The following is a 15787-nucleotide window of genomic DNA, read 5'->3' as shown; positions in this document are numbered from 1 at the left end:
TTTGTAAAAGAAATCAGTTATTTTCCCCTGAGAGTATTCTTACCACATAGGCAATAATTTAATTTAATTTAATTTAATTTAATTTAATTTAATTTAATTTTATTTTATTTTATTTTATTTTATTTTATTTTATTTTATTTTATTTTATTTTATTCCCAGAATAATCCAGTTAGGTATTTGAATCTCTGACCATCCTAGCTGCATTCACCTGATTGTAGCTTTATCTGCCTTGATCCCCACACTTCACTTTCTTCCACTTACACCTGGTCCCATACATCCTATGGAACAATCATGAATATTTGGGCCATAATACATCAGCCAAACTAAGACTGACAGATATGCTGCTTATCATAGCCTCTGACATTTTTAGGTCTTTTGTTATTATATATTGTACCTCCTTTGTGTACTTGTTTGGTTGGAAAAGTACCTGAGTGGGAAATCAGAGGGAACCTAAGGCGGCACATCGAGGCAGGATGAATTTATCAAGGGGTTTTCATCAGTACTATTCTAAAAAATAGAGTCAAGGTGCTTGAATGTATCTGCTGGTCAAGACTGCATCCACACCTCTTCCTCTTCTAAATTAATTTTAGAGAAACTGCCTAAGTGAGTTACCCTCTCTTTGCCTGCCTTTCCTTCCCTGTCCACTGTCTTAGAAGATGACTTCTGAAAACTTTATCATGCAGACTTTCTTGCCTTCTGACATGACATTACGCATCTGTCAAAACCTACAGTTTACAACTTGCAGAAATGTGCAACACATCATAGACCACCATGTAAATCACAGGATTTTAGTTAATAATAATGTATCAATATTGGTTCATCAATTATAACAATGAGTAACAATTAGCACTAGCTAAGGCAAGATGTTAATAATAAGGAAACCTATGGGATAGAGGTAGGGTATTTGGAACTCTGCATAATTTTGCTATAAACCTAAAAGTGTCCTAAAATAATAAAGTTTATTAAAAAACAGTTCTTAACTTTTGAAACTTAAAATAAATCCAGAAGCAAGGACCTGTGCAACAGGTGACAATATAATGTAATGATTATAATACAGACACATATGAAATATTTTAGCAAAACGGGAAATAGGTAACAGAATTGTGGAAAGACAGTAAAATGGGGAATGCATGAGGGATGAATGTTATTTCATTTTGTTGAAGGATTGAATGAATAAATGTATTTATAGAGAATCATTCATTGTTAAAAACTATTTTTAGAAGCTTTTTTTTTTTTTTTTTTTTTTAGTCCTCAGACAAATCTGTGAGAGGAATGTGATCTGCTTTTATAAATGAGAAATCTAAAGCTCCCAAAGGTCATTTGACTTGTTCAGGTTCATATAGTTTATGAATGAATGAACATAAATTTTAACATAAATTCCTGACCCCAGATCCATCTCACTGAAGTTATGTATGGAAAGAAAGGCCAAAGAAGGAGAGAAACTGAATGAGAAGCTACTTCAGAAAGCCACATCTTTTGACAAAGATGCTATTTTAATAACAAGTAAAAATAAAAATGTTCTCTTCTGCTTATAGTGATATTTGTGTGTGTGTGTGTGTGAATCTACTTCCTAAGGCCATGCAAAGCAATTTATTCATTGTCAATTTTCTTTTTTGATAGCTCATTTCCTTTTAATAGGGAATAGGTTTAAAGGAAAAATAATTGGAGATATAAATGTCAACTATTAGCTATAAGTGTACTTATTATCAAGATTTGGCTAACAAAGAGAAAGAAAAAGACTACAAAAAGCCTCAAGCTCTGTGACTAGATACTGAAATTAAACATGATGCCAAGAAATTAGTTTTTCCATATGGACAAGATATTCTTCTTGGTAAACACTGTGGTATAGGATAAACCTCTGACAATATTATGCACAAAATTGTTAAACTCTAGGGAAATCCCCCATTCCCTCCATTTGTGTTTCTAACTCACACTAAGGCTTTCAGCTCTGTGTTAAGATGACAGTTCTTCCAAAAAGTCTTCCTTGAAACTCAAAATCTTGGTGAGGCCTGCCCCTCAATGCTTCCACAATACCGTATTACAACTGCCAGTTCAGTTGTCCTTTCTCTTCTCTATGCTTCTTAAGGGTAGGGACTGTGCTTGTTTTATTCACTTCTGTTTTTCTAGTACCCTACCCAGTCCCTTGTAGATAACATACACTTAAATTTTTAAATATGCAAATAAATAAACAAACACATAAAACAGGTAGCTAGCACTTTGCATTTGCTGAAAAACCTTCCATTATCCCTTTTTGCCTGATACGTGAATTTTTGTAAGCCTATGACGATTTTGTTAACACACACAGACACACATACACTAAATACTTGTTGATTCTAGCATGGAGGAGTAGAAACTGTATAATACCGATGATCAATTTCTCAAACAAAATATTGCTAATATTTTCAACAATCTGCATAAATATAAGAATAATATAAAAGAATATTTAATATTGCAAAACCATATATTATTTAATATATAATACTGCAAAACCATATACTATACCGCATATATTATTCATTGGTCTTTCACCCCTTTCTCTCTAGGTTCAACACACATATGCTCTGCATACTTCATCTTTGGCTAAAGTGTCTCCTAAAGTATTGCTCCTTGCTTCTATCTAACCTTTTTTTTTTTTTATTCTTATGATTAAATTAGAATATTCACAGTGACCAAGTCTGCTCTTTATATCTTATGTGACACCTCAAGTGACATCTTTGCCACCAGAGTGCAAGGTTAATTACTTTGAGCATGATTCCCTTTCGACTTTTCTTCTTCTTCTTTTGTCCTAGTTCCTACATAACTCCATACATGTGGAATACACAAAGATAGTTTCTGTGCATGTATCAATTAATTTTGTGGTCCTCTGTAACTAACAGAAAAATCTGACTAATAATGGTTAAATGAATAATTTTTTTTTTCCCACAAGAAATCCAGGGGAAGACCACTGCTTGCATTGAGGCTGAATGATGTTGGGAAATTTTGTGATCATCTGGCATTTGCCTTATGTTGATTACCTACCTCATGGTCTTAAAGTGGCTGCCAGACTTCAGATATGCCTGGCTTCATCATGTCTGGGACTACTCAGGTTCCCTAAACTAAGCATTTTACTTAAAAATGAGGTTGGATGAGTATATGTGTATGTGCTGATACAAAGTAATTGGCATCTATAAGCTTAAACATCAGGAGAATCAGTTTGTTCTTCGGTTGCAAGCAACAGAGACTGATTGGTTAATTTACAAGAAAGGGATTTACAGATATGAGTGTGTTGGAGTAAAGGACTGAGAATGAATAGAAAATCAAGAGTTTTCAAAATAGGCAAGAACCTTGAGAGCTGTGAAGGGATGAGACAGGAGGGAAAAAAGCATAGCAATCTTCTTATTGCTCTAGCACCCTCATCATTTTGCAGTCACCAAAGACCTTTGTAGGGAATCACCTCCAATCCTCTCTCTTCCTGGCTATGCAGTTCTGGCTAGAAGAATCTCCTACAATTGTAGTTCATTGGAGTCTAGGGCTGGCCAGGCATCTCTCTCTTTATACGGTGATATAAGTCTTCTCCAAGTAGACTGGATTGAGATTCCTTAGTGCATGGTGTCCTCAGGGAAGTAAGCCCACCGACATAGCAGTTTTGGCTCTACCACAAATGTTCTGGCTACCATGGCAGGAGCTATATCACCTACAACCTGGCCTCAGAAGTTGCAGCATCACTTCTGACACATCATTTTTTAAAGATTTTATTTATTTATTCATGAGAGACACAGAAGGAGAGAGAGGCAGAGACACAGGCAGAGGGAGAAGCAGGCTCCATGCAGGGAGCCTGATATGGGACTAGATTCTGGATCTCCAGGATCATGACCCGGGCTGAAGGTGGTGCTAAACCACTGAGCCATGAGGCTGCCCTCATTTTAGTTTTAAGCAAGTAGTGAGCCGCCCAGATTCAAGGGGAAGGTAATTACATTTTACCCATTAAAGGCAAAGTAACAGGGTCCTAGGGGATTTGGGCAAGAATAGCGATATTATGATGGCCTTTGTTGTAAAAAGATGATATGCCATGTGTAAGGCGATAGCCAGTCATTACATTCTGTGTACCACTACTTGCAATATCATCCATGGAGTAGCTATGCAAGTTCACAAATTGACATTGCTTTAAAAGCATCACAAGTCTCCTATTCTGGTCCTTGTGACACAAATATCAGAGAACCATCTTGGGAAAAATATTCGTGGGGGTGTTGACAAGGTGTGTACAATTCACTGGTATGACTATAGTTCAAAAGGTCACACCTTTTATTAGAAAAAAAAGATTTTATTTATCTATTCACGAGAGGCAGAAACATAGGCAGGAGGAGAAGCAGGCTCCCTGCAGGGAGCCCAATGCAGGACTCAATCACAGGACTCCTGGATCATGACCTGAGCTGCAGGCAGACGCTCAACCAGTGAGCCACGCAGGTGTCCCAGGAAATCTGACTTCTAATCAAAGCTCTAGGGCTTATTAATAGACTCTGAGAATAATAATGACCTTTTCTAAACTACTATTCTTCATCAGTAAGAGACCATTACTACTACTACCTCTAGTACTGTTACTACTACTTCCTGCCTTACAGAGTTGCTGTAAGGGTTGACCTAATGGAGTTAGAGTAACACTTAATATAAGGTGCATAAGAAACAGGAGGAACAGCTAATATTAAACCATCCAAGAGAAAATGAAAAAAAATAGTGCCTCCAAACGCTAAGATGATTAGCTATGATAGGTCAAATAGTCACTATGACTGAATGAATTTTGATTTTCCATCCATCTCTTGCAATGGCATAAATCTTGTGGTGATTAAATTGGATGAGGCTCATTCTTAGCTCCAAGCTGAAATGACTTAAAAAAAAAAAAAAAAAGAGGGTCTGAATAGAAATCCTTGTACTGGAGTTTGTGTATCTCCTTCAGGCTGAGCCAGAAATACAGGAAAAGAACTGGTTGGTATCTGGAAACCTAAAACGCAGTCATGTGGAAATGATCCTTTCCTTACCTTTAACAGCAGAAACTTGGTTATTGACTCAGTAACCAAAGCAACCCACCTTCCAAATTCTTTCTTTAGCACTGATGTGTCAACAACACACCCTCTTATAAATTATCACCACTGTTTACTTTTTGACTCAAAAGTCAGTGTTTTCACAACTAAGAATTAATCAGGTTGCTTGACACAAATCCTAATCCTATATCACTCACTGAATATGGATCTTGGCCAAGTTTCTTACCTTCTCTATGCCTCAGTTTACTTGTCTGATGAGTTGTGATGAAAATTAAGTGAGATTATCGGCTCCTAGCACCAATAAAAAAAAACTCAGGAAATATTAATATATAGTAGCAGCTGCTACTATGAGAGGTTAGCAATGCATTTCTACCAATTAAACCTTCCTTTATTATGGTTGTGCTTTATAGTGTGCCCTCCAGTATCAGAAGTGTCAGATTATTCCTAGCTACTGTAAAGATCAATGGTTTCCTATAGTAAGCTAAATTGTGGATTATATTCTTTGTATTCTTGTCTCACTGGAGATTATTACATTCAATAGTGTCAGTTTTGGAAAGCTTATTTATTGACTGTCTTTTTCTTTGAATAGGGAACCACAAATGGATCTGATGTAAAAGTAGAGACAGTATCTGTGAAAAAAAAGCAGAGAAGAATGCAAAAAATAGATATGAGAGAAAAGGAAATGAAAGTGCCTTGAATATATCTGCACATCAAAAATTCTACTGTGTGTGTGTGTGTGTGTGTGTGTTTTAGGCCCTACCACAAAAATCCACAGAAACTCAAGCTTAGTCCCAGGCTGAGTCATTTACCAAACAACCCATTTGGAAAAAAGGCTGCTTTGTTTGGGCCTGTCTAATGGAAACAGGCTCTTTGCTTCTTGCTGGAAACAATTGTCATTCCATTTTTATGAAGACAGTAACGACTGGCAAGTTTGCGTTGTCAGGATGCAAACCAATTATTGATTTCAAATGTCTCAACGTTTATATTTCAAATATCTTTATCCTGTGTGTTTTCTTTTAAAATCCTCCACGTTCAGTCCTCTACTTTAGTCTTTCTATATCTATTACCTGAGAAGTAAAATATCAGATAAGTACCCACAACACTTCTCCATATAGTCCAAGAAAAACCAGCTGCTACAGTAACTCTCAAAAGGAAAAGGGGGAAAAACGCAATGGTTTATCTCTAGTGGGATTAAAAAAAAAAAAATGAAGTCCTAGAATAATATAAAGAAGCAGAGAGAATATAACCAGGCATAGCTGCATGGCAAAGTACATTGCCAAAGTACACAATTTACATTGTGTAAAAATGTGAGGCTCCTTATCCAAAACTTAACAATTTCAAGATGGTGGGAGCAGGCCATGAAATCAAATGTGGGGCTCTCCTGAATGGGCCATTTCTGAACCAATGCATTGGCACAGATGTACTCATGAAGCTGACTCCGAATGTAGCTCCTTTATGTCGTCTAAAAATCTATTCTTCACCATGAACCTTCATACGCAGTTTAAGGAGGGGAAACATGAACTTTTAGTGCCATCTGGTGTGATTTAATAATTTTTTAGATACTCTTCTACCTGTCTGAGAAAAAGAGCTTAGATTCTGGGTTTTTGGGTTTTTGTTGTTGTTGTTATTGTTGTTTTTCCATTTCTTCCCTTGGCTACCCTCTAGGATGTTCTGGAATCTGCTCAGTGGAAGGGTGTCATTGTAGAGGAGAAGATGGAGATCTCTGGCTTGGTGTTCCCTGGCCTTTCTGTTTCTGGCTAATATCTCTTGTCTACCTGGGGGGCACCTGACTCTGGTGGTGATCTTGGGATATGAGACACTAGCCATTTGTTCCCAGAGGCACTGTTCTTAATGGATTTTAAACAAGATAAGATTCAAAGATAATTCTTTCTTCTAGTGTTTGGGAACTTGGAGGAAAGACCCGATCAACCAAAGACAAAGTAAATTACATTTACTCTTCATCTAAACTATGACTCATGTGAATTTTAGGACCTAGTCATGTATGATAGTTTTTCTAAGATTTAAAAAAAAAGTCTACAAGTAAATATTGATATTTTGTTTTGCATGAGGTATTTTTTAAAGACTTTATTTATTCATGAGAGACATAGAGAAAAGCAGAGACATAGGCAGAGGGAGAAGCAGGCTCCCTGAGGGGAGCCAGATGCAGAACTTGATCCCAGGACCCCAGGATCACACCCTAAACAGATGCTCAACCACTGAGCTACCCAGGTGCCCCATGTTTTGGGTGAGTTTTATATCTTTTTCCTGGAACAAAATATCAGACGAGAAAATCCCCACTTTCATATAAAATTGCAAATTTTACTTCTTATTTAAAGGAGTAAAACCCATTTATTAAAGTGTATACAGCTGACCTGTTGCATCTCCTTGTTTCTCTGTGTTTTGATGGATTATGTGGAACGGATACATAAATGCATCTCATAGGGAAGCGTTTACACTTCATGGGACTCATTATCGCTTTTTTTGTTATTTTAAATATCTCCCTTTTACTGGTTCTTTCCCATCTTCATGTAAAAGGTTCAAGAATTCTCCGCCTTAAAAGATTACAGAATAAAAGCAGAAATAGCTCAGTATATGCCCCTGGTGTCTGGTACCATCAGACATAAGCATAAGCTATGCACTTCGATTAATTAATTGGTCAATCAAGGAAGGACAAACATTATATGGTCTCATTCCTTTGGGGAATATAAAAAATAGTGAAAGGGAATAAAGGGGAAAGGAGAGAAAATGAGTGGGAAATATCAGTGAGGGAGACAGAACATGAGAGACTCCTAACTCTGGGAAACAAACAAGGGGTGGTGGAAAGGGAGGTGGGCGGGGGTTGGGGTGACTGGGTGATGGGCACTGAGGGAGGCACTTGATGGGATGAGCACTGGGTGTTATGCTATATGTTGGCAAATTGAACTCCAATAAAAAGAATTTAAAAAATAATTAATTGGCTAATCATCACAGGGCTGCTGAGTGAAAAATTATATCAGAACAGACTAAGAGGATGAACTTCTGATCCACCAGGCTATTCACTAAACCATCCTGTTTTTGTGACTCTTTCTTGAAGGTATATCCACATAGGTGTCAGAAGTCCCTTCACCTCTGATCAAAGGTCACAATGGTGCTGTTTGGAGTGCAAAGGTTACATAGCTAAATTGTTTTATCATAACTATTCATGTTATGCAAAGAAACAAATGATAAATATGCCCCCCAAATAGCACAGAATCCTATACCTTTTCTAAAATAAAAAGTTGGCAAAATATTAGAACTTGTAAAAATTATTTTAAACTAAAAGAAAATGCCATTAAGTACACTGGGAATTATTATGCACTGTCCTAATGTTATTTTATACTTTTTTCATTAGCCGACTATTTCTGAAAAATGAAGGTAATGCTAGAATGAAGAATGCTAAAATACTGAATGAAGAAGTTGCTCTACATTTTGGGGAAGAGCATGTTTTCTGATATAAGACACAGAAGAGGACTTTAATATTTTAGGTATGATTTAGGTATGATTCTCATATTATCTAAAAAGCTTGTTAATGTGTCTCTAGGGGTCATGGAGGGTGTAGTTGTCATACAAACAGACACATCATCACTAAGTTGTGTCTTTTAACCATTTGGTTTTTGTATTTCCATTGTTTTCCCCAAAAGAATCTGTTTTTTAAGCACCAACAACATGTCAGAATCATTTCCAGATATGTATTAGCAATAGCATTCAACAATATAACTACTATATTGATTTCAAATGTGCACATTCATAATTATTTCAAAATTAGTACTCATGGAAGTTTCCCTGCCTGGTTTCATTCAACTTTTGATCTTTACTGCCATCTAGCGATAAACTTTAAAAACTTCCTCCTAAGTGTACACAAAGAACTGCTTAAGGAAATTCAATGTAGAACTAGAAGGTGTGTTCTAGTTTCCTCATATGGTTTACTATCTGGCCCAGGAGACATAACTGTTGACAGGAGAAGGATAGGAAAACATTTTTAAAAAAATATTTTATTTATTTATTCATGAGAGACACACAGAGAGAGGCAGAGACACAGGCAGAGGGAGAAGCAGGCTCCCTGCAATGAGCCTGATGTAGGACTTGATCTCAGGACCCCAAGATCATGACCTTTGCCAAAGGCAGATGCTCAACCACTGGGTCACCCAGGTGTCCCCAGAAAAACATTTTTAAAATAATATAAAGGTGGGGTGCCTGTGGGGCTCAGTGGGTCTGAGCATCTACCTTCAGTTCAGGTTATGATCCCAGGGTCCTGGGTTGGGCCCCGCATCAGATTCTCTGTTCATTGGGGATTTTGCTTCTCCCTCTTCCTCTGCCTGCCACTCTGCCTACTTGTGCTCTTTCTCTCTGTCAAATAAATAAGTAAAAACTTAAAAAAAAAAAGAATATAAAGAAATAGCAATGATCAACAAAGGGAAAAGCTGTATGTGTGCTGTGGAAACAGAAATGTTTTTATGTATTGTATTTATTATTTCCATTTGAAGTGAGGCATCAAAAAGCCAATTTATCCATTTTCCCTAATTCACTGCGTTTGATTCATGGAGCATAGATTTTTAGGAATCACACAAGTCATGCTGGTCCTCCTTTGAGTCCACACTTGCTAAGTGAGTTCATGTCAGCGACAAGCTCAGCTTCCTCAGCTTCCTTACCCCTCTTTATTCCTTGCTACTCTTCAGAAGTGACCCTGGCCTGCCTACAGTGACTTTAGCACTACAATAACCCTCGTTAGTCCTTACTTTCCTGGGCTCTTTTGCTGCATTTGATAGGGTGTTTTCCGGTGTCCCCTCCTCCTGTGACTTCCATCCTCTGTTCCCTCCAGTTTCTCCCCCTTCCTCCTTTTCTACAGATTCCTCTTCCTTTGCCTACTCCTGAAGTGTTATTGGTTGTCTTTGTCTGACCAGTTACCACACATTGGATGGCTTATACACAGAGAAATGTGTTCCTCACAGTTGTGAGGCTCGGAAGTTTAGATTTAGTATCTGGTGAGAATCCTCTTCCCAATTCATAGACAGCTAATTGTCTTTCCCCAGTGACCTTACATGGCAGAGGAGCCATGGGTCGCTCTGCAGCCTCTTTTATAAGAGCTCTGAAATCTCATTCATGAGCGCTCTGCCCTTAACACCTCAGCACATTGCAAAGGCCCCATCTCCCGATATCATCACCTTGGGGATAAGGCTTCCAATATATGAATTGGGGAGGGAGGGGGCACATTCAATCTGTAGCATTGACATTAACCACAGTGGTATACTTGGCTCACGTGTGGATATCATCCATACGTATGCTTTTATCTTCCATCTGCATTTTTGATGACTTTCAAATCTAATGAGTAAGCATTGATTCCTCAGAGTTCTAGCCTTGCACATCTAGTGACTTGTTCAACACTTGGACGTCCCCCAGGGAACCAAAGCTCACCATATCTGCACTTTTCAATCTGAATGTGAATTTTAGTCCTGTTGAGAGGTTAATGGATCTGTGAGAGACAGGATCAGACTCATCATTACTGTGCTAGTAACAAACAGTACTGATTGCCACCAATGCTGGGGTAGACATAAACACACAAATCCCAACACAAACACACAAAATGTTGACTAGCTGGAAGCATTTTGCTGGTTAAGATTGCATATGATTTAGAAGAATGCATAACTCCATTTAGAACTCAGTAATTTGCAAACCGAAATATGGCAGAAAGCATCCCTATTCTCTTGCTTTTATTTATTTTCTTTTTAAGATTTTATTTATTTATTTGAGAGAGAGAGAGAGAGCATGCAAGGAGGGAGAGCAGGAGGCAGAGGGAGAGGAAGAAGCAGGCTCCCCGCTGAGCAAGGAGTCCTACACAAGGCTCAATCCCAGGACCTCAAGATCATGACCTGAGCTAAAGGCAGACACTTAACCCACTGAGCCACCCAGGTGCCCTGATTCTTGCTTTTAAATACTTTTTGCTTCTTGCCCTTGGTGCTGGGCCAATGGACCCCTAGATTTATTGCAGATTGTTCAAAGTCAAGTCACTAACTCTAAACAGGGGTTTTCAAATGGTTAAGATATTAGCTTCAAACTGAGAGTATGTGCCTAATACAATGAGGAGAAATGAAAAAACAATACTGAAAATGGAAATGTAAGAAAGGGAAAAAAGCATGCACTGAGAGCATGTGAAATCGGGTAATTATATAATTACTTCCCTCCATGGATCTTTATTTATTTTTATTTTTTAAAGATTTTATTTATTTATTCATGAGAGACACAGAGAGAGAGAGAGAGGCAGAGACACAGGCAGAGGGAGAAGCAGGCTCCATGCAGGGAGCCGGACCTGACTTGATCCCCTGTCTCCAGGATCAGGCCCCGGGCTGAAGGCGGCGCTAAAGCACCCAGCCACCCGGTCTGCCCTCCACAGATCTTTAAACTCTGTTCTAAGGACTAAGTAAATTTTCTTACACTGCAAGCATTTTATTCTTTCTCAGCTGCATAGAAGAAGAAAAAAAAAGTAAGATATTTTGTATTTCTTTTGTTTATTCTTGAAAACAAACTGCAAAACGGAGACTTAGGAAATGCCTGGAATCGTGGTATGTACTTTTTGATGTGTTTTTTGATTTGTACAAATAAGTATTCACATGTTAAGAGAATGATTATATCACACGATATGAGATCTCATTTCATATTCCCAGCATATATGATTTGTATTGCTTTTATTAAAATGTTGACCTTTAAATCATTTAAGTCATTTTTCCTAATTTGTTCTCGTATTATCTGAGACAATGAATAGATTGACTTGAAACTGTATTTTTACTTCCAATGTTTTAACTCAAAAATTCTTATCACAAACCTATCCATCTATTTCTTAGTTTAGGAACTTTAGAAAGTTTTAAAATCTCTCCTGTAAAAGAGATCCCTCTTACCTTCCCCAGTCCTACTTGCTCCTACAAACATGCATTAATTTTATTTTATTTTTCTTTAGCGTTTCTAATGATTGTATTTGTGTGTTTTAATGGTCAATTGGCTTTGGAATGATTTTGGCTCTAAATAAAAGAAAACCTGAAAAATTATGGTTTAAACAAGTCAGGATTTATTTCCTGCTCATAATAGGAGGTCTAGAGGTGCATGGCTCTGGGGTTGGCCAAGGAGCCAGCTGGACCACAACCTGCGATCTCTCTGCCTTCTCTCTAGCTGACGCCCTCACTCCTTTGCACCCCATGAGGGAGATAGAGAAGGTTGTACCCACACGATTACCTTCTCCTTTGGGGCTATTATTTGAGGGGGTATATAATCTACCTGCTATAAATACAGAAGCTCATCCATTCTATATTCAGATTTTTACTAATGACCCTGAGGACAGCCTTGGACCCCTCACTGTCCCCATCTTTGCCAATGTTGAACTTGACCACTTTGTGATTCTATACAAAGAAATAGTTTCCACCTGTTTTTCAACCTTCTGCATAAGTTTTGAGTCATTTTCTCTATTCTAGTTATCCATCAAAAGGATTTTACCAGCTTTCTATATTACAAACATGTAGGTTTCTGTGGCTGGTTGATGGCATCTTTTCTTATTTTTAGCACTGTAAGTAATTTATTCTTCTTGTATATATTTACTATTATTTCAGGGGGATTCTAAAAAAAGAAGAAGGCAAAATCCTGTGTCCACTTCAGTTTTTTTAATTAAAGTTTGTAAGCATCATTTTAAAGTGTCTTCTTTCCCTTAAACATAAAATTATTAAATGATAAATGATAGAGGCATATGACTTTAGTTCCTCATACCCAATGAGTGATTCATTGTTCTGTGAAAATCATGAATTTTAAGCTTGGCATTTATGAAAATTGTATGTCCCAGGAACTATGTTATTATTATTTACTAGACACTAAATTTCTAAATTTTTTAATTCTGAAAAATTTCAGACACTGAAAAGTTGTAAGACTACTACAAAGAATTTTCATATATTGTTCACTCAGATTCTTAAATTTTAACATTTGACCTATTTTCTGTCCTGTCTTTTCAATACACACACTCTCTCACACACACAAACACATACAAATATACGCATGCTTTTTTCTAATCCATTTGAAAGTAACGTTTAGCCTTTACTGCTAAACATTCATTAGGTGTTTCCTGGAAATAGGAATATTTTCTTACAAAATCGAAATAGAATTCTCAAAGTCAGGAAAGTAACATCAATACATTATTCCTATCTGATCTGTAGACCTACTTTATGTTTTGCAGTTGTCCCAATAATGTCTTTTAGAGCTATCTGCCACCCCCAAAAAATATCTGGTCTAAGATTAAATCCAGGATCCTATGTTGCATTTCGTTCTCATGTCTCCTTAATCTTCCTAACTCTGGAGTAGTTCCTCAGTTTGCCTTTGACATTTATGACTTTGACATCTTATAATCCATTAGTATCATAATTTATTTTGATGTGCATATTGTCTGAAGTCACACACTGGGCTGACTTCTGTGTCATTTTGACATGTCCCCACTATTCTGAGAACTTTCATATTTTCTGGGCAAAAATATGATGCAAGGTCATCTTGTACTTCTTTATAGGAGCCCTGAAATCACTCATTCCTCCAAAGAGCCCTAGCTCAATTATGGGAAAATTATTTAAGGAACCATGATCCGGTCACTAGGTGTGCATAGCTACGGTAGTGTGATTGCCTTTGTGGCTGCTCAGTGCATAGAACTAGGAAATAGGTAAGTGTGTATGTCACACATCTGTATTTATTTCCATACCTCTCTATGATCTCTCTCTGTATACTCTGACATACAGTCTCAGGAAAGGAATATCCTCGATTTTACATCCATCAGTTGGCATTCTGACTCGAAAGATCTGGCCCTTTTGCTGTGGGTTACTGGACTCAGTCCTTCTGGAGAGACTAAAATCTTGCAGCACATCAAAGCAGTGGAGATTTGAGTACTCTAGGTCTAAGGACCGGGATTTCCAACATGTCCACGTGAGTGCTGCCACCTGGTGGGGCTTTGCTGCAAGTTGGTGTTTGTCTTCATTGGCACCTTGGTTTTTCTGCTTGCTGACTATATGTTTATACTTATGTAAATAATTTGTTACTACAAGTGATATAACTTGATATGAGTTGGAAGATTAATTAAAAACAATAAATAGTTTGCATTAAGAGATAACAAAAACACAGTCAAGAGCATTTGTAAAAGACAGCCTTTAATTATTGGCTTTATATTGCAAGAGCTTTTGGATTGAGATTGCAGTAATTTATGAAATAAGAAAGCCTCAACGTTCTTCTTTAGCCTTTATTCCTTCAAGGAAAAGATGCAATTTACCTGAATATATGTGTATAATATAGATTCTAGTTCACTGAGGTGTAAATAGTATGAAATTAATAAAAGGTAGTTTTATGAGAGATGGGAAATTTACTTCTTAGACAAAATACAAAAATCCAAATGAAATAATTCAACTTGTTATTTCACTACGCTTTATAACTGTCTCCCTTCCAATGCCTCATAAAAAAAAAAAAAACATAAAAGAGATAATTGGCCAATCTTGCACACCTGAACATTGAGGGTCAGTCATTTCCAGAGGCTAAAATTTCTCTGAGGTAAATGGACTTATTTTTCCCTTGCAAAGGCTGCAGGAAGGGTCCAGTCTGGCTACCTGAATGTATATTTTTCTTAGGAGAAATTTTATATTCTGTAGGTAAAATACAAATTATGTTTTGAGACTAATTTGTAAATGCTTCTTTCCTCTTCTGACATTGAAGGCAACATAAATATTTTGCTCATTTTCACCACTAGATGGAGGTATTGTCATTCATGGGAGAGAAATGTCTGCGTTGCTAATTTTCCTGTCTCAGAATCAGACAAATTATATATGTCCTCTGTGATCCACAGCATGCATTTTCCATCATCCCCTCCCCACCGCCAAAACACACACACACACACACACACACACACACACACACACACACACTAGTGAGCTAGTATTGAAAGGCACTAAGCAAAACTAAAAGACAACACACCATCTCAGGAGTTAATAATGGATTGGCCACGATGGAGCTACAAAATAAATTCAGAGAGAAATATCCAGCGATGAGTCTGACATTGTAATTACGGGAGTGGAGGGCAGGTTCCTCTTGAAGCATCAATGCATTTTACATGGGTAGGATATAGCTGTAATCCGATCAGCTGCAACTGCCACAGTAACAGAAGGACCCTAAAAATAGAACCCCTATGGTAATCTGTCTGGATTACTAAATTCAGTGACAGCTTGGCAACAAATCAGGGAAATGTTTGCGGAAGAGGATTTAAATATATCATGAAGTTTTATCTGCATTATGGAGAAATCCACATCAGGCCCCCAATTCAGAGCTTCTGCCTTGGGGGCTGCTTCCAAACAACCGAGCTCATTTTGTCAAAACATCACCTTTCGGTCCTGCTTTTTGCAATTTAAGGATGTTAAATCCATTAGTGGAAGGGGGGGGGGGAGGAGAAGCTTTCTAGAGGGGTCTATCTCTACCACCTTGGTGCCTAAATTTTACACCATCAAGTCCATATAGGTACAACTTTACTTTCTTAATGGTGGTAGAGAAGTTAATCAGGAAGCAATGTGGATTCTTATGAAAACATCATTTGAAATAAAGGTAAGGCTTTGTTTTTTTTTTTTTTTTAACTGTACAAAGATATGTGTAACACATTCATAGCTATATCACCAGAAAGGAATGAAATGTTGTAGATGTGTGCAGAGTGTTACCGATAGAAAAGAAAGACACCGCTGTGGACTGTGAACTCAGATTCAGAAACT

Source organism: Canis aureus, chromosome 1, assembly GCF_053574225.1.
Source record: "Canis aureus isolate CA01 chromosome 1, VMU_Caureus_v.1.0, whole genome shotgun sequence".
Classification (NCBI taxonomy): Eukaryota; Metazoa; Chordata; class Mammalia; order Carnivora; family Canidae; genus Canis; species Canis aureus.
Note: the sequence above shows the minus strand (reverse complement) of the source record.